Source organism: Lepidochelys olivacea (assembly GCF_965140295.1).
Source record: "Lepidochelys olivacea isolate rLepOli2 genome assembly, chromosome: 9".
In the NCBI taxonomy this organism is placed as follows: domain Eukaryota; kingdom Metazoa; phylum Chordata; order Testudines; family Cheloniidae; genus Lepidochelys; species Lepidochelys olivacea.
This window is the reverse complement of record NC_140419.1, coordinates 40,024,741-40,051,962: the sequence shown is the minus strand read 5'-3', so window position 1 is coordinate 40,051,962 and position 27,222 is coordinate 40,024,741. Positions and strand designations below refer to the sequence as shown.

The 27,222-nt window shown below is 41.3% G+C and overlaps 1 protein-coding gene across 4 annotated transcripts in view; it reads right to left on the bottom strand.

The window, feature by feature from the left end:
• SPSB4 (splA/ryanodine receptor domain and SOCS box containing 4) overlaps window positions 1-27,222 on the bottom strand; it is a 320,483-nt gene that overhangs the window by 85,400 nt on the left and 207,861 nt on the right. The window lies entirely within an intron of this gene.

The window sequence follows — 27,222 nt, the reverse complement described above, 5'->3', positions numbered from 1 at the left end:
GCAGTAACTAGAGGTGGGAGAACAAGGAGAAGAGAGTGTCACGGAAGCCAAGGGATGATACGATTTCAGGAAGAAGAGCATGTCTGACTGTGCTGAAAGCAGCTAACGGGTCAAGGAGAATGGGGATGGTATATGGACTCTGAACTTTAGCTAGGAAAAAGTCATTAGAGACTTTGGGAGTAGTAGTTTCAGTGGCATGCAATGGATGGAAGCTGGATTAGAGAGCATCCAGAAAGGAACTGGAGAGGAACTGACAGTGACTGTAAACAGCGCGTTCAGTGAGTTTAGAAATGAAAGGGAGATAGGGGGTAGTTGGAGGCACGAGTGGGATCAAGGGTGGGATTTTTAAAGATGGGAAACCTTAAAGCATGTTTGTATTGTGAGAGGTAAGAGCCAGACGAGAGTGGGAGGTGATGGAAAAGAATAAGGAAGGAGTTGAAAGTGAGCGTGAGAAAGATCAGGACATAGGATATGACAGGGCTAGGGTGGGCAAATAGAGGAGTTATAGGAGAGCAGATGAGAAGCTTCTGCATCTGACAGGGAAGAAGAAGAAAAGAGTTGTAAGAGGAAAAGGGGGGAGAAAGGTGAGCCGAGAGGAGAGGGAAGGTCATGTTGTATTTTGTCAATTTTAACTTGGAAGAAATCAGCGAGATCCTGTGAGGAGGCAGAAGTGGACAAAGGAGGTTTTCAGGAGTTAGTCAGAGATGGTGAACGGGTGGGTGTGATTTTGGGTGTGGGATTCAATTAAAATGAAGTAGAGTTGTTCAGCTAGGAAGATGGCAGAAATGAAGGAGGAGAGAATGAATTTGTAGTGGAGGAAGTCAAGCCTGATCATAGGATTTCCAGAGATGCCTGCAACCCATGAGCAGGAGTGAGGAAGTAGGTGTATGGGTGAGCCAGGGCTGGAGGTAGCAGGAGGACCTTGCACCAGGGGAGATGAGCTGAAGAGATGAGGAAGGGGAAGAATGAAGAATGATGATCCAAAACTTTTGCTGGTGGGAGGAGGGGGAAGAGGAGCAGAGGTGATAGGAACTGTAAAGGGGTCAGGGGAACCAGGATGGGGAAATGGAGTCAACAAGTAGAAGGAAAGGGGGAGGACAACAGATGCTATGAAGCAGGAAGAGGGAGTGATGAGAGCCATTGGTGAGTGGCAGATGGGTAAGATTAAAAAAATCAAGGTCTGAAGGTACGCTCAAGCCTGCCACTGAATCCAAGCCAGCTGTCCTTTGTCCCAGCCGCAGTCCCCATTGGTGTTGAGGGGTAGGGCCAGGCTGTGAGGTCGCAGCAATGGCAGCTCTCTGCCTGGGAATGCTCCTGTCCTAACTGTAGTTCCTGTAGTTTAGAATAAAGTATTTTGGTAAACCTCTCACATTTTAATCCAGAGAATAAAGCATGGTTAATGGATTTACACGTTTGATTTTCACTAGATTCAGCTTTAATGAAAAAGGTCCTTTTTTTTTAAAAAAAGGACAATATAAAAGACAGGGATCGGCAATCTTTGGCACGCGGCCCGCCAGGGTAAGCCCCCTGGCAGGCTGAGCTGGTTTGTTTACCTGCCGCGCCTGCAGGTTTGGCCACTCGCGGCTCCCACTGGCCGCAGTTTGCAGCTCCAGGCCAATGGGAGCTGCGGGAAGTGGCGGCCAGCACATCCCTCGGCCTGCACTGCTTCCCGCAGCCCCCATTGGCCTAGAGTGGCGTACTGCGGCCAGTGGGAGCTGCGATTAGCCGAACCTGGGGACGCGGCAGGTAAACAAACCGGCCCGGCCTGGCCTGCCATAGGGCTTATCCTGGCAGGCCACGTGCCAAAGGTTGCCGATCCCCAATATAAGACATGGATCAACAGAGCTGCAGGTACCCAGATCCTCTGAAGATATGACTCTTACTGTGCTTTGAATCATTTAGAGTACCAATTTGTACTCTCAGAGTACAGCTCTGAACAGTGCATATGCACATTATGTAAAAACACGCAGGCCATTTGAATGACAGTCATACTCAAGAAAGTGTCCTCTTATGATCATGCTGATAAAAGAACCTTATTCCAACATTTGAAATACACTTAAATTACCCATAATGTTATTGAAAGTATTTGCATAATAGAAAACTAAGGTGCAAATATTTTAGCTATGTGTATAATTGTCTTTCAGTCCTCAAGGGCTGAAATGGAGAAAAATCAGCATTTTACAGATTAAGATGTAGAGTTAGTTTGTATCGTTAGTATGTGTTTATTCCATAGGCTCTTTTTTTGCCAGTGAAATGCCTAGAAATGACAGATTTAATACAGAAGTTACTTTTCTGAAGATTTGTTTTCATTATCTTAATCAAAAGGGAATTTTATAAAGAAATTATATTCAAAATACATGTTAAATTAAGAGAATTAACTACCAGTATTTCTATTAGAATAACTGCAGGGTCACTGTAAGTTGTCCAGCAGTCACTGGGACCCAGGACTATTAGCAGTTCACTTTTTGAAATCCTAATCGGAAAAAGATCGGTCATATGGAATAAATGAAAGGAGACCCACTTCGATTCCAATAGCGCTACAGTAACTACTGTGAGCTCTCTCATGAAGTGGCTCTCTAAGCAACATATGCTTGAGACACAGCAAATTTAGTAAACATGCGTCGACTACCAGCTGCCAGCATGTGTGAAAAATGGAAAAGCAAACCTCCAGTTAAAAACTGATTAACACCATGGCAGTTTACTTAAATAGTACTAAGACCCACCTGGTGCTCCCCTCCACTCTCCCCTTTCACGCAGAACCTTGAGGAAAAATTGCAGAAAAGGAACCAGACTCCAACCAGTAGGAGCAGCTGCAGAAACAGCTAAAGCAGGGACAGCTGCCCTGGAAGGAAGGGGGTGTAAAATGGGGCCCAGCCAGGGCCACTCCTGTCCATGCATCCCCTGGACTCAGAACTGCACAGGGGAGACCCATGCACCACTAGGGCCCAGTAGTGCCTCCCCTTTTAAAAATCTAGGTCAAGTCATTTTCTAATTCATTCATGCAGGGCCATTTGACCTTCCTGTATCTCACTCAACTCCATGTAAACTTGGGTAAAGGAAAAATATCTTCCCTTACTCACCCCAATAAAAGAGCCACCTTACAAATTAAAGATTCAAAAAAACAGCATGAATAACTGGCCAACTCTTTTTAAGCCTAATTGGGATGGGTGGGTCCACTTCTGAGTTTACTGAGCTCAACAATTAGGATGCATTCTATACAATCCTGAGAGGAGGGTTTTTCTTTATGTTACTCATTAAAGATCTTGGACAGGAAAGTTGTGATGTTTCCTCAAGGTACCCACGGTTTGGACACCTGCTACATTAGAATCAGGAAACCTTGTCCATATCTGCTGGGGATTAGCTCCCCGACTCCACCAGCCACGTGCAACACAAACATTCCTCTTCCAGCCTACGCAGGCTCCCCTGTCCCTCTGCATATTAGCAATAGGCACATTCCAACCCCCAAGAACTCAGTTTCCCCCTAGAGCATCCAGCCCCTTATCCACTGGGCACTCTCAGAAATCCCATATTATATATAACCAGACAGATAGAGAAGCATCTCTCGCCTGAAGGTAACTTTGATAGTATAGACATGGCCTCTTATGTCAGCAAAACTTATGTCGCTCAGGAGTGTGAAAAAACACCCCCTTTCCCACCCCCCGACATAACTTTCGCTGGTATAAGTGGCCGAATGCACAGCACTATGTTGGTGGGAGAGCTTCTTCTACCGACATTGCTGCTGCCGCCACTCCTGCAGGCGATTTTATTATGTTGACAGGACAGCTCCTTCCTTTTAGCACAGAGCGGCTACACGAACAATCTTACAGCGGTGCAGCTGCATCAGTACAGCTATGCCACTGTAAGGACACTAGTGTAGACATGGCCTTATTTATCATATTCTGGTGACCAGCTCCAACTCACAGGCTTTAAGAACATAATTTTCAGTATGTACACACAGCTGCTTACATATTATTCATACGTACATTTTGCAATCATTGCATTGACCAGTGACGCACAGGCTTTCTGCAGAGATCTTACATGCTACCCTTCGGTGAACTATTATGTAGATACCAGACCCTGGAAATCCCATAACCCTTATGTGCCCCCTTTGCCCTCTGCCAGTTGTCACCAAGAGGTCTCTGGATCAGGTAGCTAGTTATAATTTGAGCCCAAAGAGATTCAAGTAGATTTGTCTTATATCAGCAAACCACAGTCCTTTGCAGTAAGTCGCTCTCTTTCTTTTTACTTCAAGGAGAGGGTGAAAAAAGTGATTTGAGTGAAAGGTAACATTTCTTATGGATTTTTATAAGCCATTTTAAAGATGTATATTAACAGGGTGGAGGGGCTGGAGCAGTATAAATTAAGTGAACATTTTGCATAGAGGAAAGTAGACATGGAATATTTTTGGCTACCTAATATCAATTTTAGCACACTTACTGAGAGCTAATCACTACAGCTGATCCACAGTGCACATACGTAAAACACACCACAAAAAGTAGGAGCCATCAATGTGCAATTTAGAACAAAAGAAATTAGGAGTTCCCAGAAAAGCTACATTATTGTATTGGCTTAAACAAAATGAGTGATACTGTATACCAAAAAGAAGGTTTAGATTTTAATGTGAATTTGTGGGTTCACCCACTGTATTCTATCTTGTCTTAACAGTGAGAGAGCTCATACATTTTGGTAAAAGTTGTAATGCATCCTCTCTCAAAATCCACTGAAAACCAAATCCAAAGATTCTCTTTAGTCAGAGTCCCTTATCAGTGGTAGATTCAGCTTCAAAAACTGAGCCATGGCAGATTGTGAACAGATGACAACATGACCCTTTTCAAAAGTGGAGGAGGTTTACAAACCAAAGGCAGTCTAACACAAGAGATTTCAGAAACATGATCCCACAGCTGGTTTTGATACAAATTGTTTAAGCCAACATACTTTATCACTTTGAAAAAGCGGTACTCTACTACTTTTGTGGTCTTTCCACACCAGTGAGTCACTATGAGAAGTCCTATACACTAGCCAGTTAGGAAACTGTATTTAGAAAAAGGAACTAAATGAAATTAAAAGAAAAGCCAATTAACTAACTTAACAATTAAAGGGACACTAATCTTGAACTATAGAGGGGAAACAGGGAAACGGACTGCACAAAAGTCCTGATTCAGGAAAGTAATAAGCACATGCTGGAATCCATCCCTCTTCAACAGAGCACTTAAACACATGCTTACTCCAGGGACCACCACAGTGCTATCAAATGCAAACATGATATTGAAAAAAAAAAAGTTTCTTCTCCTCTCTAACCTTTCAGTTGCAGTAATATTAGTTGTTACTCATAACGATATTCAGACAAGTGTGAGATTTTTTTTTAAAGTTGGTGTCTCTTTAAATAAAGTAGAACCTATTAATTAGTGAAGCAGATAACCATTTTCTCTTCCAACAATGTCGTTAACAAAAAATATTTGGAGATTGGTTACAAAGCAAGCTTATGACCAAACACTAAAACTGAACTATAGTTAATGGACATTACATCTTGCAAGATGTTTAGAAGTTCTTCCTCTGATCTATTCAACCTTTAAACCTTCACTTGTTTTTATAAGCAGAAGCCAAAAGGTCATAACTCTAAAAATCAGCAAATTATTTACACACATGGCAGCATATATCAAATCAAACAAATGCATCCAAGGCTACAACCATAAATGAAACATTAAAGCTACTGATTCAACATAATATGTGCTGCTGAAAAGTTTGCAGCACAATAGAATCAAGTTGAACAAATGGTGCAATTACTAGGTTATGTTTTCAAGGACAAACCTATAAGTTCATGTCCAATCTACTCACCAAAAAAATCACTTGATATGTTTAATGCTCGTTTCATAAAGTGGCAGCCTTTGCAGATGATTAGATACTGTGTTGTAGGGGCTTTCACAGTTCCTAATTTATGTAAACCTGGCAGTATTGTGATTGGTTAATGTTTGTGAAGTGCTCTGAAGAGAAAAAGTATATGCATTACTTACAAAATTTACTGGGGGAGGGAAAATGTGGGGGGAAGACCTTCATTTCATTTATGTTCAGAGCAGCAGTTCCTATGTTATTTTAAAACCACATTTGTATATCATATTGGTGGCTAGATCATGCATATTTTATTGGGTTTGGCTGGTTACAGAGATATTCTATATCCTGTAGAAAATATTCCCTACTTACAGTAGGTCTCGGGTTGACTACTAAAACGTTCATTTTGTTTACAATACAGCAGTCTTGGGAAAAAAACATTGTAAGCAAAACATTTAAAAGACTGCACTGTGTGCTAAAGCTGAGTTTTAAATTTTTCAATGTTTGTTGGAAAGTTCCTCTGAAAAGACTATTCTAACTTTAACATATGAACAATGATTTGTAAAATAAAAAAAACTTACAATTGTGTATAGATTAATAGATTCATTAAAAATATGTTAAAAACATTAATTCATCGCTTTTAGAAAACGTATATACATATTCTAAAACTGTCTTTTTATCATCTGTTCTTCTATGCAGTTTTGATATGTGCAGGAATGTATTTTTGAAAGCTGATTGCATACTTTCATGCTCATACTGAAGTAGAGACTGAGGTAGCCAGAACAAAACAAAACTGACAAGGAAAAATCACCAGGCTATAAGTGAAACTCACAACTGGTCTCTGCTAAATGTATTTGAGATGTCCATTTGCTGAAGCTATGCAAAGAGAGAGCAGTTTATTTTCTTCTCCATGATGCTTCGCCAAGAATTTGAAGAATTCAGAATGAACTGAACCAGTGAAATATGTAAAGGACAGCATTATCAAATATGTACAGCTACTTTAAAAATATGCTGGAAGTAGAAGGCAGGCTCTTTTTATTAGATTTCCCAAGCTATACATGCAAATATGAATACACAAAGTAAATGAAAGTATGACATGATAAATACCGTTTGCCACAGAATATAGATGTGAACCTGAACAGTATAAATTGTGGGAATACAGTACTGTGTTATTTTCACCTGAATTTGCTTAATCAAAGATTTTTTCTTTCAGAAAACAAAAGGTACCAAGAAATCACTAAGTTAGTGTGCTGTATACCATCAAGGAAATTGGTATATCCTGGTATGATATGAAATATTACACACGTCTTCCTTAGCACCTGATCCTGCAGAGACTTGTGCATGTGCTTAACTAAGCATGTACATAATCCCGTGAGCTCAATGGGACCACTCACACACTTAAAAGTTAAGCGTGCACCTAAGCTTTGCTGGATCATTACCTTTGTTACCAAGGGTCTATCATGGGATCTAACACAATGATACTTACAGGAAAGGCACCTGTGCACATTGTTGTCTGTCCATGCAATAATCACCAGATTAGGAAAATGTATGTGTCTGACTTGAAAATGCCCTTTCTTGGATTTATGAGGACCACAGACTCACTGGTTTCTGTTCTCTGGAGTCTTAGACCAGACCTATCAATCAGTACACCTTCACTTCTGAGAAGCCACCAGCTGAGACACTTGAATAGTTTAGGAATTCTCTAACCACTCTAAGGGCAAGGAGCATTAAGTATTAAGACTCAATCCTGCACAGCAAGAAATTCAGCGAACAAACTGCTCCACTTAATAATCCCATATTTTGCCACAATTAACAGCCTATTCAGGGTGGGTGGGATTTGCCGACTTCATTACTCAAAGAAAGGACATTTTAAAGTAAAGCACAGATAAATTTTCCTCTATAATGAGGTCCACAGATATATAACATTGGGACTTTTCATAGCTGTGTCTAAGGTGTCACAAGTACTCCTGGTTTTTTTTTGCGGATACAGACTAACACGGCTGCTACTCTGAAACCTGATACTTGGGTAGAGAATATTATAACAGTTATGTACAGATGCAAAAGGGGATAATCCTTTCCTAATAGTTATTGGGAGCACAAGTCTAACAAAGGCAAAATCAGATGATGACTGGATGTCCATCTTACAGAATCTGGGGAAGGTATGAATAGATGACTGGGTGGCTACTTTATAGATTTTCTTGCATAAGGGATATGATCTTTCTGCCCATGAAGTTGCCACAGTTTTGAGGTAGTGAGCTCTGATTTTGGAAGATGGAGTTACATTTTTTTTTTTGGACTTGTATGCTTTGGAGATCTATTACACTAGTCACCTGGAAATGGAAAAAAATTGAAGCCTTCTTATTTTTGACACCAGATGATAAAGCACAAACAAAGCATTTACTTTTCTGAACTGAACAGTGTGATAAATAGATAATTTTGAGAGCTCTGTGGGCAGCCAAAGTATTCCACAATTTCTCTCCGAGGCACAATGGAGGTGAGCAGAAGGATGGAAGGCCAATTTCTTACGCTCTATAGAGCCTGGAGTTGATCTTTGGTAAGAAGGAAGGGTTGGTTTCGAGTACCGCTTTAGCGTACACTATCTAGTACTGAGGTTCCAGGAAAAGAGCTCCTAACTTATTTAAGACACCCTGTGAACTGATGGGATTGCAATCAAAAAGGCCACTTTAAGTAACAAAGTAATGAGACCCTTTCATGAGTGGTTCACATGAAAGGCCTGTAAGGGCACTGAGCACTAGTTTAAGAACTAGTTGAAGGATTTAAAATGTTTCCTCTGTTGTTCTCAGGATATATCTCTGTATTTGTGAAGACATAGAATTGGAAAACCATGACACGCAGTATTGGTGAATATCCATAAAATCATGTAAAATGGTCAGTATGTTCTAAAGAATTAATAAGCAACCTTGGTATTATGCCACAACCTGCTGTAACTGAACACCAGCTGTTCAAGACAGAGCTTCAGCACTTCATGATGGCAAAAGATTACACTATATGAACGATACAACCTGGAAGTTCTGTAGCTAAACTCCAAGACTGTTGATCATTTCTAGTGTAACTTGGTTATGGCAATTATTTAAACATTGGAAACACTGAAATTAAATTAAATAGCTTTTTGCACCTTTTGCATGTATTATATCAACTTTGCCTACTTAAATGGACATATCGATCTTCAAACTGGGATTACAATTTACAAATAAAGTGATGAAATTGCTACTCCTGGGAGGAATTCTGTACTACTGCGTGTGTGCAGAATTCATGTCCCCTGAAAATGTCTTTGCTTTCCCACGGAAAAAGGAGGAGAGTGTGTCACGGAAGCCAAGGGAGAATAAGATTTCAAGAAGAGTATGTATGACTGCGTTGAAGACACAGAATTCCCTCAGGAGTAAATTTCCTAGTCATGTTTGATAGTTTATATGACACAATAGTGAGATTTTTATAAAAAAGCCTTCATGTAATGCTTTGTTGGTGGCTCACTGGTTTTAATTCAACCTACAGCTCTGCAACTTTGCCAGTTACAATACAACATAAGGTGTCAGTGAATAAATGAGGTCCATTAGAATAACTGAGTAATGAAATCAAGAAAGAGATGTTAGCCCTCAGATATAATTAATTCCAGTGACTTGAAGAAATAACCTTATTAATTACAACTATAGAGAATTATTAGCCATCCTTTCCCCTGGGGAAAAAAAAATCACTTAGCAACCATCTCTGACAGCACACACTTGAGCAGTTTGAACTCCTTAACTGATACTCAAGTGCCCTCATCCTCCTGAACCCTGACATTTGAAATGAGCCATTTCACACTTTTCATACTGAAGTTGATAATGGTCTTTCAAATCAATCAAATTCTGTTTAGTTAACTGGGCAGGGAGATAGACACAATTAACCTCTCTGATATGATGACAAAGGTTTGCCGGCCACATTCCAATCATCTATTGTTTTTCTTTACCAAAGGATTAGACCACAATTCCAAAATAATTTTCAACTAGATGCCAATACATTAATTTAAAGCCACATTTTCTTCAAAACATAGAATCTAGAGCTTGATACACTGCTTTATGCCTGATGAATTAGTCCAATTTCCCATTCTTTTTAGTGACCCCCCCCCCCCCCTTTCAGTTTCAGGACTACCTAAAAATGCCTTTTCTTCTATTTTGTTATAAAGATGGAAAAACAAAAAACTCTAACTACCAATTTGTTCACAATGTTTAGTGTAATACAAGACTAGCTTATAATGTATCAGGTTCCTTTGCAGAATCCAGCAGCACACTGAAATATGTAACAGTATAAATCTTTAGGCTTGGTCTACACTTAAGTTATACCGGCATAGCAACATAAGTCAGGGGTGTGAAAAAACACACTCCTGACCGACACAGCTATGCCAACACCACCCCAGGGTAGATGCAATGATGGTAGCAGAGGGCTTCTGCCAATGTAGCTAACCTTGTTCAGGAAAGCAGCATTTCTGAAACAGAAAAACTCCTTCTGTTGGTGTAGGTTGTGTCTATACTAGGGGGCTATGCTAGCATTGCTATGCCAAAACAGGCTCTGTAGTGTATACATACTCTTAGCCCTGCCAGGTAAGTGCAGAACTGCAACCAAATTAAAGAAAAAAGAACAGGAGTACTTGTGGCACCTTAGAGACTAACAAATTTATTTGAGCATAAACTTTCGTGAGCTACAGCTCACTTCATCGGATGCACATCTCTAAGGTGCCACAAGTACTCCTTTTCTTTTTGCGAATACAGACTAACACGGCTGCTACTCTGAAACCAAATTAAAGAATTTCTCCATGCTAAAATTGCTCTCTCTTCCAAAGGGTACCAACGTAGTATTAATAAAATAGATAGTATCCGGATATTGAGGGAGAGAAATCTTGACAAAAGTCACTTGCTTACAAATCTGGAAGTAGTCTAATAACCTCTAATGGCTGATCTAGTGTAAGAGGTTTAACTTAATTGTTTAACTATAAGAAATTGTGTGAAATGGAAAATTAATGTGCTTATTGATGGAGAGGTAAATCGTGGTGTCCCCCAGGGGTCTGTACTGAGACCAGTCCTATTCAACATATTCATAAATGATCTGGAAAAATGGGTAAACAGTGAGGTGGCAAAATTTGCAGATGATACAAAATTATTAAAGATAGTTAAGACCCAGGCAGACTGCGAAGAGCTACAAGAGGATCTCTCAAAACTGGGTGACTGAGCAACAAAAATGGCAGATGAAATTTAATGTTGATAAATGCAAAGTAATGCACATTGGAAAGCATAATCCCAACTATACATATAAAATGATGGGGTCTAAATTAGCTGTTACCACTCAAGAAAGATCTTGGAGTCATTGTGGATAGTTCTCTGAAAACATCCACTCAATGTGCAGCGGCAGTCAAAAAAGCGAACAGAATGTTGGGAATAATTAGGAAAGAGATAGATAATAGAACAGAAAATATCATGTTGCCTCTATATAAATCCATGGTATGCCCACATCTTGAATACTGTGTGCAGATGTGGTTGCCCGAGTTCAAAAACGATATATTGAAACTGGAAAAGGTTCAGAAAAGGGCAACAAATTATTAGTGGTATTGAACGGCTTCCATATTTCATAGATATTTAGGTCAGAAGGGACCATTATGATCATCTAGTCTGACCTCCTGCACAATGCAGGCCACAGAATTTCACCCACCACTCCTAAAAAAGACCTCACACCTATATCTGTGCTATTGAAGTCCTCAAATTGTAGTTTGAAGACCTCAAGGAGCAGAGAATCCTCCAGCAAGTGACCCGTGCCCCATGCTACAGAGGAAGGCGAAAAACCTCCAGGGCCTTCCAATCTGCCCTGGAGGAAAATTCCTTCCCGACCCCAAATATGGCGATCAGCTAAACCCTGAGCATATGGGCAAGATTCATCAGCCAGATACTACAGAAAATTCTTTCCCGGGTAACTTGGATCTTACCCCATCTAAAAACCCATCACAGGCCATTGGGCCTATTTACCATGAATATTTAATTACCAAAACCATGTTATCCCATCATACCATCTCCTCCATAAACTTATCGAGTTTAATCTTAAAGCAAGATAGATCTTTTGCCCCCACTACTTCCCTCGGAAGGCTATTCCAAAACTTCACTCCTCTGATGGTTAGAAACCTTCGTCTAATTTCTAATCTAAATTTCCTAGTGGCCAGTTTATATCCATTTGTTCTTGTGTCCACATTGGTATTGAGTTTAAATAATTCCTCTCCCTCTCTGGTATTTATCCCTCTGATATATTTATAGAGAGCAATCATATCTCCCCTCAACCTTCTTTTAGTTAGGCTAAACAAGCCAAGCTCCCTGAGTCTCCTTTCATAAGACAAGTTTTCCATTCCTCGGATCATCCTAGTAGCCCTTCTCTGTACCTGTTCCAGTTTGAATTCATCCTTCTTAAACATGGGAGACCAGAACTGCACACAGTATTCCAGGTGAGGTCTCACCAGTGCCTTATATAACGGTACTAAAACCTCCTTATCCCTACTGGAAATACCTCTCCATATGAGGAGAGATTAATAAAACTGGAACTTTTCAGCTTGGAAAAGAGACGGCTGGGGGAAGATATGATTGCGGTCTATAAAATCATGACTGTTATAGAGAAAGTAGATAAGGAAATGTTGTTTACTCCTTCTCATAACACAAGAGCTAGGGGTCACCAAATGAAATTAATAGGAACCAGGTTTAAAACAAATAAAAGGAAGGATTTCGTCACACAACATACAATCAACCTGTGGAACTCCTTGCCAGAGGATGTTGTGAAGGCCAAGACCATAACAGGGCTCAAACAAGAACTAGATAAATTCATGGAGGATAGGTCTATTAATGGCTATTAGCCAGGATGGGCAGGAATGGTGTCTCTAGCCTCTGTTTGCCAGAAGCTGGGAGTGAGTGACAAGGGATGGATCATTTGATGATTACCTGTTCTGTTCATTCCCTCTGGGGCACCTGGCACTGGCCACTGTTGGAAGACAGGATACTGGGCTAGATGGACCTTTGGTCGATCCAGTATGGCTATTCTTATGTTCTTATTCATTTTTAAATAGTACAGAGACAATATTGTTTTTTGGAAGTAAATCATACATAGAATATATACAACAACATGTGACAGGACTTGAAATCTAAAGTTTCACTATATTCTATCAAATGCTTCCTCTGCATCAAGTGATAACAAAAGAAACGGATTTTTTTCTAAAATCTGGGATTATGAAGGTTACAAAAATTATGAAATCATATAACAATCTTTAATTACATGATCACATACTATTTTCCCCCCCCAAAGGATTCCTTCCTCATTCAGAACACTGAACAAACAGTACACATTGAATGTAGTGCTAGTCATTACTTTGTTTTAATCCTCATTTTGCAGTATGACTCATGCCTTATTTACTGCACACTACTGAAATGCTGTTCTGAAGACTGAATTACTAAATTTCTTCTCAAACTTTTCTAGGACACTCACCACTACAGTATTCAACTGCTTCATGGCTATTAATGAATTTATTTTCCCAATGCCTCTGTGAGGTGAGGGGGATTTGTGGTGTTAATGTTGATGGAATAAATGGGCCCAGAGAGTGAAAGGTGTTACTGTACAGTGCTAACCAGTTAAACACGGCTCAGGATTTTGAGTAGAGAGCTTGGCAAGTACAGCATTAAAAATCTTCATAATGACCTACATTATAGAAAAACAGTTAAAGCAACTGAAAGATAAAGTAAGGTTCATTTCAACAATATCCCTTTATCCCTTTCCCTTTAGCTGTAGAGAGGTTCTGTAGGAAAAACAGACAGTTTTTATGATGGTATTAAAGATGGTAATAACTGGCAATGGGGGTGGGGGAAGTGGAGAATGTTAACTGATGGCTTGTCTAAACAAACAATTAGACCATAGCAAGCAAGAGTGTTAATCTACCCCATTAGTCTGCTGAGATCAAACTGCTCATGTGCACCCTGCTGATGCCCAACAACAGTTCTTTAGATTAGAGTACTTTGAACTAGCCCTCTTTGAAAAGGGACCAGCCCAAAGCATTTTAATTAACTATTAACATGCATTAGCAAGGTGCACATGAGCGGTTAGACCATTGCAGGCTAAGGTGGGGTAGATTCAAAGTCCCTACCTTCCTGCAGTCTAGTTGTTAGTGTGGACAAACCCTGAGATATTGTGGAGATGGCGTTGCTTTTATTGTGAAAGTTCAGATCTGCTTCCTTTAAGGCAAAAGGAGAGAAGCACACACAAAATGGGACAGCAAAGAGAGAATGCAGCTTCTGTCTCTGAGTGACTCTGACTTGGAACCTCACTGTTGGAGAAATACAGGCATAGCACAGAGAGTCTTTTCAACTGTTCCAAGACCTGTCAAACTTGTACCACCAGTGGGCTATTTAGGACACTGCTTTTATCTACCCCTCTAATCACAGGGGCTATGAAAGAGATTGGTTTTGCTGGCCAAGCCAGACTCTCATTAAGAAGGTGCACACACACAAAAAAGAATGAAAGTAAGGTGAGGGAAGGAGAAAGGACACATGAAGGTGCGTTGGAGAGGTGACAATAGGGACCAAAGTCTCCCATCCTAGGTGATATTCAGGATTTAGCCAGAGCTGGTACAGGTGGTGATGTCATTTGGGTCCCCCTCTCTGGTTCACTCCAGACAGGTCATCTCTTAGGATAAAGACAATTAAAGTAAAACACTGTCACAATGGAACCTGGGGTCCCAAGAGATGGTGGGAGTTGCAGCCATGATGGTGAAGCTGGCTCCTTCCAGTTCATCCATTTTCCAGTCTGCGTTTTGATCTTCCCACTGATGTCTCTCTTTAAAAGGACCCCAAAAGAGAGTGGTGAGCAGAATAGCCCATCCCCTTACTATTTTGTCCACCAAATTAGGCCTAAATTTCCAACACACCAGTTTTGGTCCATTGATTTCTGGTCCCAGAGTCCTCTGGTTCACCAGACCTTATTTCAACTCTCTGTGAGTTATCTTAGTAGGCCTTTTAGTTAAGCCAATATAATGTCTCCTTCCAGTACTTTTTCCTATCAACATATGTTGTGAGTAACAAACATTTTTTAAATTTTTATTTCACTTTCCACAGTTGAGCTCACAAGGGGCGGGGGCGAGTAGGACCATAAGGCCCTAATTATTACAAGTGGTATTGTCCCCATTTTACACATGGGAGACACATACATTAAGATCAAAAGTTTCAAGTGCCCAATTTGAGAGCGCTAGGCCTGATTTTTCGTAGTATGCTATATTTTCACTCACAGCTGCTACTGAAATCAATGGAAGCTGCGCTTTTCTCAGCACTTCTGCAAAGCAGTCCCCAGGGTCTCAAGTCAGGAAACCAGAAAATTAGGAATACAGTTAGTGATCATATGTGAAGAGGTCTATTTCAGTGATTTACCCAGCATCACAAAAGACGTTTTTGGTGGAGAGACAGGAGAGAATCCAATTCTCCTGGGCAGCATTTAACTGCCTTAAACACGACACCATCCCTTCTCTTTCTGCAATGTGCTGCCTCAGTCTCTACGTACCTTCCCACTTTTGCTACAGACTAGGCAGGGGCCCTACAGGCAACAATCTCTTTTACTAAACAACCCTCACTCAACCCTAAAACAGGTCTGCCCATGCACGCTGAATGATGAAAGGGTCCTGTGGACAAAATAGTATGTGATCATGTAATTAAAGGTTGTATCATAATGCATACGCACAACGGGTTAGGTGGGCGAGTTAAGGTTCCACAGGAGACCTAACTTTTGAGTGCTTGCCTTTGTAATGCCAATAATAGTCTTTTAATGTTTTTTGTTTTTAAATATATTTTGTAGGATGGGAAAGGTGAAGGCAAAAGAGGATGAATAGGCTCAAGAGAATACAAGATGGAGGCACTGACTGGGAAGAAAGGAAAATAAAGAGACAGAGGGACAAAAGGAAGACCAAAGAGGACCTTGGATGGTTGGGAAAGTGAAGCTGGCTGTGAAGGAACTGTCATGGGGAGAGGTAGAAGGTGATTGGCTCTTTGCCTCAAACCAGCAGACAGTGGTATAATGTTACTGACAATGTAAAATAAGGATTCAGGTTATTGTGAAAATTAGAAGTTGTCAGCAAAATTGGGATTATAGAAGAAAAATGTGTTTGTGGAGAAGAATTCCAATTAGTTGCATAATAAGAATTGCAAATGCCTTTTTTTTTTTAAATTTATCCAAAAAAACAGACTGTTTCTTCACAATGCTAGCTAGTTAATTACTATCACTTCATTCTCCAATTGCCTGTGAGGAATGCTTCTGCACATTGACAATTTTGCCTTTCGGCTTAGATACATATATATATAACATTTACAAAGGTATCTTTATAACATTCTATATTTAATATTCATGCTGCATAACCTGACAGATCAGTGTTTTCAGTTAAAACAAACAAACTAAAAATAAAAAAAACTAAAAGGACCAGGTGCAGTCATAATAAACCCCTGCTCTATTGGTGTTCTTCAGGACAAATGTGTAAAGGAGGAATTTGCATTTGATTGGGAACTGAAGGTTTTAACCTCAAACACACACACGGCAAATTTTAAAACTGAAATGTCTGAATCTTCCCCATTGCTAAAGAAATAGCAGTGGACTCTGCCTCCGATGGGTTTGCCTCCAAGCCCTGAAACAATTCTTGGGGGAGCTGGAAGCACTGTGAGCACCTGCTAACCTCTAATAGTTATATCTGAGCTAGGGTAAACCATAGCAAAGGGTGGCTTCCCTTCCCACAGCCACCCAGGGCAGCTCTGAATGGGATGGGGGAAAGATCATGAAAACCAAAAAACAAATTGTGGCTCCCTGATTTTCTGCCCTTTCCCTCTCCAGAATAACCTGGGAGCTGCTCTAATGTGGAGCAGCTGGCTGTGGTAATTAAAAACACTAACTAGTACTCTTTATGCTTGCTCTGATTCATAGCAACCATGTTGTAGCATACAGAAGACTGACTCAAGGAACAAATAGTTAAGCAATTGTTTTTATTCCACCTGTTCAGGCACAGTAGGTGTTGAGTTTGAAGCATGCACAAATGTTTATTAATAGCTTTGTTTCTTTGGGGGAGTGAACCAATAAAGGCGGAGGTAGTTATGCCCCACTTTATATATCGAATAATGTCTATCAGTTATGAGAATTAGAGAATATTAGCATATTTTCTGAGATGCACAAGACACTATTAGAGACCTCAAAAAAGATCAATGCCCCTTCAGAGTTTACCCACAGAAGTATTTTGGAAATGTGAGAATTTCAGAGGTGGGTTTTGAATACCTAGAGGCTTTCTGTATTTACAAAACACTTCTCACCAACTGTGTGTATTTACCTGCGTAGATGTCTGAATTCCAATACTTGTTATGACAGCCATTACAACCTGTACAAGGTAAATTAATGGAGATTTTTCCCCATAAAAAACAGAAGAGCCAAATATTCATACTATCACCACATTAATGGTTTACTTGATAACATTTCAAAGTAATTGAATTCCCTGAATTCTGGCAACAGAACTTCCAATGAAGCAATTTCAAATAAATTATCTAACCTTAAAGCATGTGATTCAACCCTAAATCAAGAAACATCTTGTACATTTAACTCTCAGATCTACAAAACCTTCAGTTTAAGTACACATGGAATTCTGGAGGGGAAAGATCCAGGAGGGAACAAAGATGTTAGGGCAGTTTCTCTCTTGTACAGTTGTACTGTTCACGGCTTTGGGGTTAATTTGGTTTGTTTTTTTTATCCCAAATTTGAGTTGATTTTTTTTTTTGGAACTTAAGAAGGCAAGGAAGAATTTTTTAAAGTAATAATTGGCTCGGATGGACACCAGATTATGCTGCTGACCAGTTGTTTCAGCAACACTTCCCAAAAATCTTGCCAATTCCCATTGCCTCCTGAGTGGTTCAGGGATTTGTATTCAGAAAGATATGTTTTCTGTTGCAATTTTCTTATTCTTATGGCAGTTATAACCCATTCAATATTTTGATATACAAAATGAATAATTCAGAGTTTTTCTCTACCTTAGTCTGATTTTGTTCCATTTGGGCCTATTACAATTTTTAATTCTGGAATAGGCGTATCTTGAATTAGAATTCACAATTGCAATTCAGGTATGAGTAAATTGAAATTTCTCTTTCCTCATGGAATTTCTCTTATTTGAGATTTGGGGTGTCTAGTTAGAAAGGACAAATATCTGAATAAAATGTAAAATCTGAATCAGTTAATGTACCAACCTACACAGAATTTGGAAGAAAGAACACAAGTTGCAGGAGAGAAGAGTTTGGAGGAGACTCCAGGAAGTCAGTCTGTGCGTACATGGCTTGAATGCTAGCTGCAGTTGTAGAACCTCGGTAAATAGTTATCTGAATGAAAAGCCAGTTTAAAAAGTGTACCATTCCTCTTGCATTATTACCAAGCATGAGGTACATGCTCAAGATCTTCCGTTTTGCGCCAAGTCACCCAATCTGTGTTTATCAGTAGTAGGCCCTTTCATTTCACCCATTGGGTTACCCAGTTCACACTTCCGAGTAACCCAATGACGCAGGTGTGGCCATCCTGAACCCCACCTTTCTGTATGCGTTCTGCCTTGGAAGCCTGTTCAGTCCAGGGTTCTGTAGCTAAAGATTGCTTATTGTTTCACTTCTTTGGGAGGTCTTCATGGTTCCTTTTCACTGTTGGTACACAAAACAAAAAAACCCCAAACCAAAAACACCTTCTGTAGTACATCTCTAAAATATTAATTATTATGGTAGATAGAAATGCAGCCTCAGTAGAAATCACTGTACTGAATTTACATAATACACCTCTGCCCCGATATAATGCTGTCCTTGGGAGCCAAAAAATCTTACCGCATTATAGGTGAAACCGCGTTACATCGAACTTGTTTTGATCCACCGGAGCCCGCAGCCCTGCCCCCCTGGAGCACTCCTTTACCGCGTTATATTGGGGTAGAGGTGTATATAAATCCCCCACCATCACCACTAACCTGTCCTCCCTCCATTATTCTGAATTTTTAACAATGTTAACCAGGATTTATAGGATATATTTATGTACAACATTGACTATTCCCCATTTCAGTGTCTGCAGCTAGGTTTCCCAAGATTCCTTATTAAGTCAGATAGCATACACAATATCTCTTAGTGGTCTTTGGATAAACATATACACAGGGAAAGATATGTGTGGCTTTATATTTGTAGCATGTTTGTGCATTGAAGTGAACTGTTTTTAGAAGTGTTGAAATAGACATCAATGAATCAAAGTCTGACCTCCAATCTGTACGATCTCAGATGTCAATAGAGCAAATGAGGGTAGAATTTGGCCAAAAGAGTTTGTCCTGAAAGGAGCTGAAAGTCGTACATTTCCTCCTCTCACTCTTTAACCCCCCTTCCCTCACATGCCCAAAGCAAATTTGCCAAAATCTAGACTAATATTTTCATTTGCAAGTCTACTATATAAATGTAAGGGGGGGTGGGGGGGACACACATTGTGGAAGTTACAACACATTATTATAGGACTTGCAAAATAGTCTCCAAAGTTTTTGGAAGATTTTAAACCAGACCTTTCAAAGTTGTTTTTCAAAGCATATGAACTGCCTGAACCCCTAAGTGATTCATAAAAGGTTGGAGAGTTTCTGGAAAGAGAAACACTTAAATATCAGATACAACTCTTGTCTTAAATGTGACTTTGGCAAATAACTTAAAAGGACGCACTTTCTCCACCGTAAGGAACCACCACTGTGAAGTTTTACACTCAGTTCAGCTTTTCAGAATGAAGGAAATGGATGTAAAAGCCTCCTCGTTCATTCTACATCAATACTGGTGTCAGTGGATCTGTTGATGTAGAGAGTGATTTTTTTTTTAATTCTGGTGCTTTCAACAGTTTATTGACAAATGTACAGCCAAATCAGCTGCTCTGTACCTAGCCATGTGCCGAGATAAGGCGGCAAATCTCTTACTGCACAGTTCTCAGGGACATCTCAGTTCAGAACTCCTTCCCAGCACACTATAGTGCTGAAGTGATTTTCTGCAATAGTTCTATCCATTCAAATATTTGATCCATATCAGTGAAAAATGTTTTCTCCCAGAACAACTGAAGCACATAATGCCCCTGAATGAGGTCTCAAATTAGTTCCTCCAAGGTTACATAGGAGCCATGGTTCTGTCCACTTCAAAATACAGGGAAATATGCCTTGAACTATGACCCAAAGTGGTTCACTACAAATCAATTGTCTGACAGATGGCCTTTCACTAAAGATTCAACAAAGCTGAGCTAGTATGTCCTAGATAGAAATGTATTAGCGACAGTGGGATACAATACAGAGTAATGCCTACATGACGCCACCGCATATTAATAAAGGCTTAAGTAGTTTGCACAGTTTTTGTACTAAAGGCTTAAACTAAAAGTTAAATAAATAAAAAAAACTCAGTCTATGCTACAGAACACTAAATTTAATCTCAAATTCTCTAAATGCAACAGTGGAGAAATTCTGTGTAGATGCTTGATGTGCTTAGTCAGCTACTGATTTTAACATTTCTAGATGCTATTGCTCTAGAACAAGCTTATTGAATTCACTTAGATATTCCATTTCTTCTCATTTAGTCAGACTGGTTGCTGCCAGTACCTTCTATAAAAGTACTGAACTAACTTGAATAGGTCTCCAGCGAATTTAAGAGACGCAGGATGAACAAGTAAATCATAGATGGGGATTCTTTCAAGAGCTCACTAAGATGAGTTGACTATAGCAGGCATTCTCAACCTCTCTCTTTCTGAGACCCCCCTCCCCCACCCCAACATGCTATAAACATGCCACGGCCTGTCTGTGCCACAACTGTTTTTCTGCATATAAAAGACAAAGCCAGCATTAGGGGATAGCAAGCAGGGCAACTGCCTGGGGCCCCACATCACAGGGGGCTCTGTGAAGCTAAGTTGCTCAGCCTTTGGCTTCAGCCCCAGGTGGTGGGCCCTGGGCCCCAGGAAGCCCTATGCAAGCCCTGCTTGGCAGACCCCTGAAACCTGCTCACAGCCCCCCAATGGGCCCCAGACCCTGGTTGAGAACCACTGGACTATAGGAAGTGATTATTAGCATATATTTCACTGCAAATAAACTTGAGCTTGATCCCCGACTATATCAGCATGCTAAAGACCTTCAGGCTCAGTTATCATTCCCCTAGCTGCTGTAGCTTTTATGCAGTCCATTTGTCTGAACATTTGCCTGCTGGGAGAGACACACTGAGCAATATAAGAATCTATTTGTGCCACTGCTATAGAAGCATCCTCTTCTTTAGGTACCTTTTTTAGGGAGACCCCCCTAATCCATCTGAGCAATAAGATGCATTTGAGCAGTCTGAGGTCTAGAGCAAGGTAGAGAGCTTGTAACTAAAGAATATTTATGTCTGACTGCACCATTAGCTGTGAACAGCTTCATGTCTCAGATAAGGCCCCTTAGGGCATCTGTCTACTCTTCAATTAAAATCCACCAGCTGGCCTGTGCCCGTTGACTCAGGCTTGCAGGGCCTGGCTAAGGGGCTGTTTAATGGCAGTGTAGACATTAAGGCTTGGCTAGGACTCTGCGAGGTTGGAGGGTCCCAGAGCCCAAGGTGAAGCCCGAGCACAAACGTCCACACCACAATTAAACAGCCCTTTAGCCCGAGCCCCGCAAGCCCGAGTCAACTGGTGTGGGCCAACCATGGATGTCTAATTGCAGTGTAGATATACCTTTAGACTGACCAAGCTTGCCTATGCTTAATCTAACAAATGGAGTAAATCCTTCATAAAAAGATCCAAGGTTTGAATCTCCACTCTGGAGCAGGGATTTGAGCTCAGATCTTACTCCTCCTTAGTAAGCATCCTAACCACCAAGCTATTCTGAGGTGGGTTACTCTCAATCTCTCTTATTTGAGATGTTCCACTTGTTCAGATACTTATATATATTCATTATGCACATGCGAGAAAGAGAGAAAAGAATGACTCCAGAGCCTGGTGATTCGGCCACTCACCAGGGAGGAAGGAAATGGGGATTCAAATTCAAATTGAGTGGAGCACAGTTCACTGGCCTAGAATGGACTTTTCCAATCTGTTTGCAAATTTTGAACATTTTTGGAACCAACCCAAATGTTTTCCTTAACGAATCACCCACCTCTACTTGATAACCAATTAGAGTAAAGTTCACTGCACTGAATGTGGCAACAAGGAGGATGTGTTCTTGTTGGGGTAAAATACTGTCCAGAAAGCACTGGCACCCCTTCTTCTTGCATTTAATTTAAAAAAGTGAAATAGTCTCTGGAATTGAAGAGGAAAACAGGGAAAAATTATTTAATTTTTACGTTTGTTGCCAATTAAAGGTCTCTCAATTTAGCTAGACTTTGTTTAGAATCCTGATGTTCATTTACTTTACAATCTGCTTTTGTACTAGATTACACAAAAAGAAACATTAAAACTGTTCACCTTCAATGACACACGTTTTTGCTAACCTATACCCAAGGTCTTGCAATCAGATGCTAGAGCCCAACCACCTCAAAGAGCTTACCAAACCCAAATGTCAGAACCTGTCTCTCATGGTTTAAACTAGTCTTTATAAACAGGAATACACAAAAATCCAGGGGTCATCCCTGGCAGTGTTTCAGGAAAATATTTTAACAGTTAAAGCTGAAGCAATTTTGAACCATTATGGAGACCATCTTTAGGTTTTCCATCCCTTAAATTTATTTGCAGTTAGGAGATTACAGAGTTTTAACTATAAAACTTCCCTGAAGAAAAAGTAGATGAAGCCCTACTTAGAACAGCTGAACACCACATCACATAGCAACTTTGCCTATTAAGCCATGTTCTAACATCTGAAAATAACGTGTGTGTGTGTATTGCGAGAAAGTTCCTCCTATGCCTTGGTGGGTCCTACGCTTATTGCTGGATTTTCTCGCCTCAGAGGTTCACGGCAGCCCTCAGTTTGGCCACTTTCATGGCTCAAACCTGCCATTCACTCAGTTAGCCTCATCACTGTCCAGCATGGGGAAAAGAAGAACAATCCCCGCAGTCTCTGCTGATTCACCTAGTGGATCGGGGAACAGGCCAGAGACCTTCCCTTCCGGTGGAACCCACAGTCCAGTTCAACTCCTCCGGTATCAAACAGGGAGTTGGGGGGATGGAGGGAACCTGGGCCCACCCTCTACTTTGGGATCCAGCCCAGGGCCCTGTGGATTGCAGCTGTCCACAGTGGCTCCTGTAACAGCTGCATGAGAGGTACAACTCTCTGGGCTACTTCCCCATGGCCTCCTCCCAACACCTTCTTTATTCTCACCACAGGACCTTCCTCCTGATGTCTGATAAATGCTTGTACTTCTCAGTCTTCCAGTACTACGCCTTATCACTCTCAACGTCTTACGCCTCTTGCTCCCAGCTTCTCGCACGCACACCACAAACTGAAGTGAGCTCCTTTTTAAACCCTGGTGCCCTGATTAGCCTGCCTTAATTGATTTTAGCATCTTCTTGACTAGAACACCTGCAGCCAATCAGCCTGTCTGCCTTAATTGTTTCCAGAAAGTTCCTGATTGTTCTGGAACCTTCTCTAGGGAAAAAGGGACCTACTTAACCTGGGGCTAATATATCTGCCTTCTATCACTCTCCTGTAGCCATCTGGCCTGACCATACGCAAAGGTAAGGCACCCTATACATCAGCAGTGTGTACCGGAAAAATACATAATTGAATGAAAAATCCATTAAACAAGAGATCAAAAACTGAATAAATCTGCATTCCTAATAAAACAGCTCTGTTTGACAAAGCGGGGAGAAGAGATCATCATGTGCGAGATCCTACGTTACACTCAGCACCCACTCAGTGTAATGGGAGTGGGGGACTGACAATCAGACAGCCTGTTATGGTTCCCTGAGTCTCTTCCCAGTCCAAGGCTAGAGCAGCTTAAATGGGTGTTCCATTATGCACCAACTGGCAACCAGCATCAGCTGGCAACTGTCCTCCAGGTAAAGATGTCCAAAGAGTAGCATGCTCTGGCCACTCTCCTCATCCCTCTTCACAAGCTTTCCATGCTGAGATCGTGGGGCAGGGAGGCATAGGCATTTAGTAATGAAATACTATCAGATGGAGACAGGAGGAGAAGAACAATGCTTTAGACCTACAGTACTATGTTCCATATTCAAAGATGACAAAGATAAACACTACAATCAGAGAGAGCATTGTTATATTCAGGTCACAAAGATTCACAGAGCAGAGTTGTCTTCTTTCTTTAGGACACATCACTATCAGAATAATGATGTATAAAGCCCAAGGTCCATATCAAATTTGTGCCACTGTGACAAGAACAGACGTTTATCACAAATATGTAAATCCATCACTTAATCTGCCATCTATATTCCTTTTCCTTTTTTCACTCTTTGCTAAGCAACTGTGCTATATGGGCATTGGAGGATTCTAAAATCCTCATCTGAACAGCAAGTATTCAGAGCACTTTTGTGAACAGGACACTTCAGAAGATAAAACAAATAAAAATGTAAAAATGGACTTTACCGTAAAGCCATTTGATTTGTGTATTTAGTGGGTGCATGTCACCAAACCCAGGAGATCTGCCTGTTTGAATCTTGAGAATATGAAAAATTATCAAAATATACAAGAAGATCTAGCTCTCCAAAAGGGATAGAACTATGAACCTGTGATCAGAAACACCCTGAGTTAGTCGGCGCCTAGCCAGCAGTAAACTTCATTACACCAATCAGCCAAATTTTTGGCCCTAGATAAATATACTCCTAATCCAGTCTATTTTTAAAATTAGCCTTAACTGTGCTGACCCACATTAAAGGTCTGAAAATCCACCCATTGACTTCCTAAAACCTAAAAGAGCTTTCCCATGCCACTGAAAAGATCAAAGATTTTCTCTTTAAGTGAATGGAAGTCCAGAAGATTATCCCTCAAGAAACAGGATGGAGGATTATTTCTTCTCCTCCTCCATCATTTTATAGACCACAATTATCTAGCATGGTGTAACTGAATTACCTCTTCCCAGATACGACACTGCACACCATATTCTTCATAGTGATATTATATGATTATGGCATAATTATGATGCATTTTGTACAAGATGAGTATAGAAGCGGTCATTGGAAAAGTTATGATTTGCTGAATATGATTATCCTATTTGTGTGCTTGTATCATTTTTCAGAGTAGCAGCCGTGTTAGTCTGTATTCGCAAAAAGAAAAGGAGTACTTGTGACACCTTAGAGACTAACCAATTTATCTGAGCATAAGCTTTCGTGAGCTACATCCAATAAAGTAAGCTGTACTCCTTTTCTTTTTGTATCATTTTTGTATCTGAAGTTATGAATATTGACTATGTATCAGTATTTCAAATATAGTTACACCTGGGCAGCACCCGCTAGGCAAAATGCTTCTGGCCTAGATAGCTGGCTGTGAAGGCCCTATTCAAGGTAATGGGCCATTAGGGAAAACAATACACCTTAGGAGAAGCTTATGCCCTACCTGGTGAGCCTTCCTGAGAATGCTCCAGACAGCCTGAAATGACTGCCATGACTCAGCAAGACATGCAAGGGCATGTGACCAGGCCACATGACTCTGGACTCCATTTTGGGATGGCTATTTTTCTACAAAATGGTCTAGGAACCAAGTTTGAAGAAAAAAAAAAAAAGGAGGGGGGGGGTCAGAGGGGGGAAAAGGGCTCCGGCCAAATGCTAAAATTATGTAAAGCAGGGAGTAACATCATCTGTTGTTCATCACTCCCCACACAACAAAACTCCTTGAAACACCCGAGGAACACCCAGGCTAAAGGGATTTTTAGCCTGTGTATGAAAACTGGGGGATCCCAAGCTACAAAGCAAGTGCAGCTTGTGCCTTGAGAATCTGCAATCCTGCTTGTATTGTCAGTCAGGGTGAGAGATTGTCTTTTCAAATCATATCTTTCTAGTATGTTAAGCTTAGTTTGCGTTTTTGTTTATTTACTAGGTAATCACTTACAGTCACTTAAATTCTATCTTTTTGTAGTTAATAAACTTATTTTATGTTTTAATCTAAACCGTAAATTTGAAGTGAAGTGCTTGGAAATCTTAGCTCAAGGGACAGGGGCTGTTGCATTTCCTCTCCACATTAAGGGGAGGCAAACTGGATAATAAATTCATACTGGTCAGGGTTTTGACCAGAGCAGTATGGTACAACTCTAGGATCCTAAGCTGGGAAGCTGGTGGTTATTTTGGCTGTAGACTGTCTATTGTTGGTCTATGCAGCGGCTGGTCAGAGAGCCTGCACGTAAGTGCAGCTGGGTGTGTCCCTACCTGTGTGAATGCTGGTGGAAGTGTAGGACTGGGAGCGGGTCTGTAGCTTGTCTCAGCAACACAGTGAGAGGGGGAGAGCCCAGGCTGGGGAGTCAGAGGGTTCAGTGGTACCCCAGTTCCAGGTGGCACCCCAAGGGGAACCCATAACACCTGCTTTTTATCCATTTTGTACCTTCTATTTTTTTCTGCCTCCTCCTTTCTTCCTACTTGTAGACATCCTCTCCCTTCTTTCTGTCTTTTGGTACTCAGTTGAGTAACCCACAAAATAGCTAAAATGCACACAGTGGAACATAACTGACTTTAACATGGGGTAGGCAAACTTTTTGGCCCGAGGGCCACATTGGGCTTCCAAAATGGTATGGAGGGCCGAGCAGGGAAGGCTGTGCCTCCACTAACTGCCTGGTCCCCTCCCACTTCTCACCCCTTGACTGCCCCCCTCAGAGCCCCCAGCCTATCCAACCCACCCTGCTCCTTGTCCCCTGACCGCCCCCTCCCGGGATCCCCCGCCCCTAACCACCCCTCCGGGACCCCACCCCCTATCCAAACCCTCTGCTCCCTGATTGCCCTGACCCCTATCCACACCCCTGCCACCGACAGGCCCCCTGGGACCCCCGACCCACTTCTTGTCCCCTGACCACCCCCTCCCGGGACCCCTGTCCCTGAATGCCCCCCCAGGACCCTACCCCCTATCCAACCCCCCCTGCTCCCTGCCTCCCCCCCACAATGGGACCCCCCAGCAACCCCCATCTCCTGACCGCCCCCCTCCCTGAACCTCCGCCCCATCCAACCGCCCCCTTACCATGCCACTCAGAGCAGCAGGACAGGCTTATTGTAAAGCCTGGGAGGTGGGCAGGTGCAAGCCTTGCGGGTATAACTGCAGGGGAGGAGCGACAGCGGGGGAGGGGCTAGGGGCTAGCCTCCCCAGCCAGGAGCTCAGGGGCTGGGCAGGATGGGCCCGCAGGCCATAGTTTGCCCACCTCTGCTTTAACACAACAGATACTGAGATTTTGCTTATCTATGTGACATCGCCAACATGCAAAACAAGTTGCATGTTTGCAGTGAATTTGTATT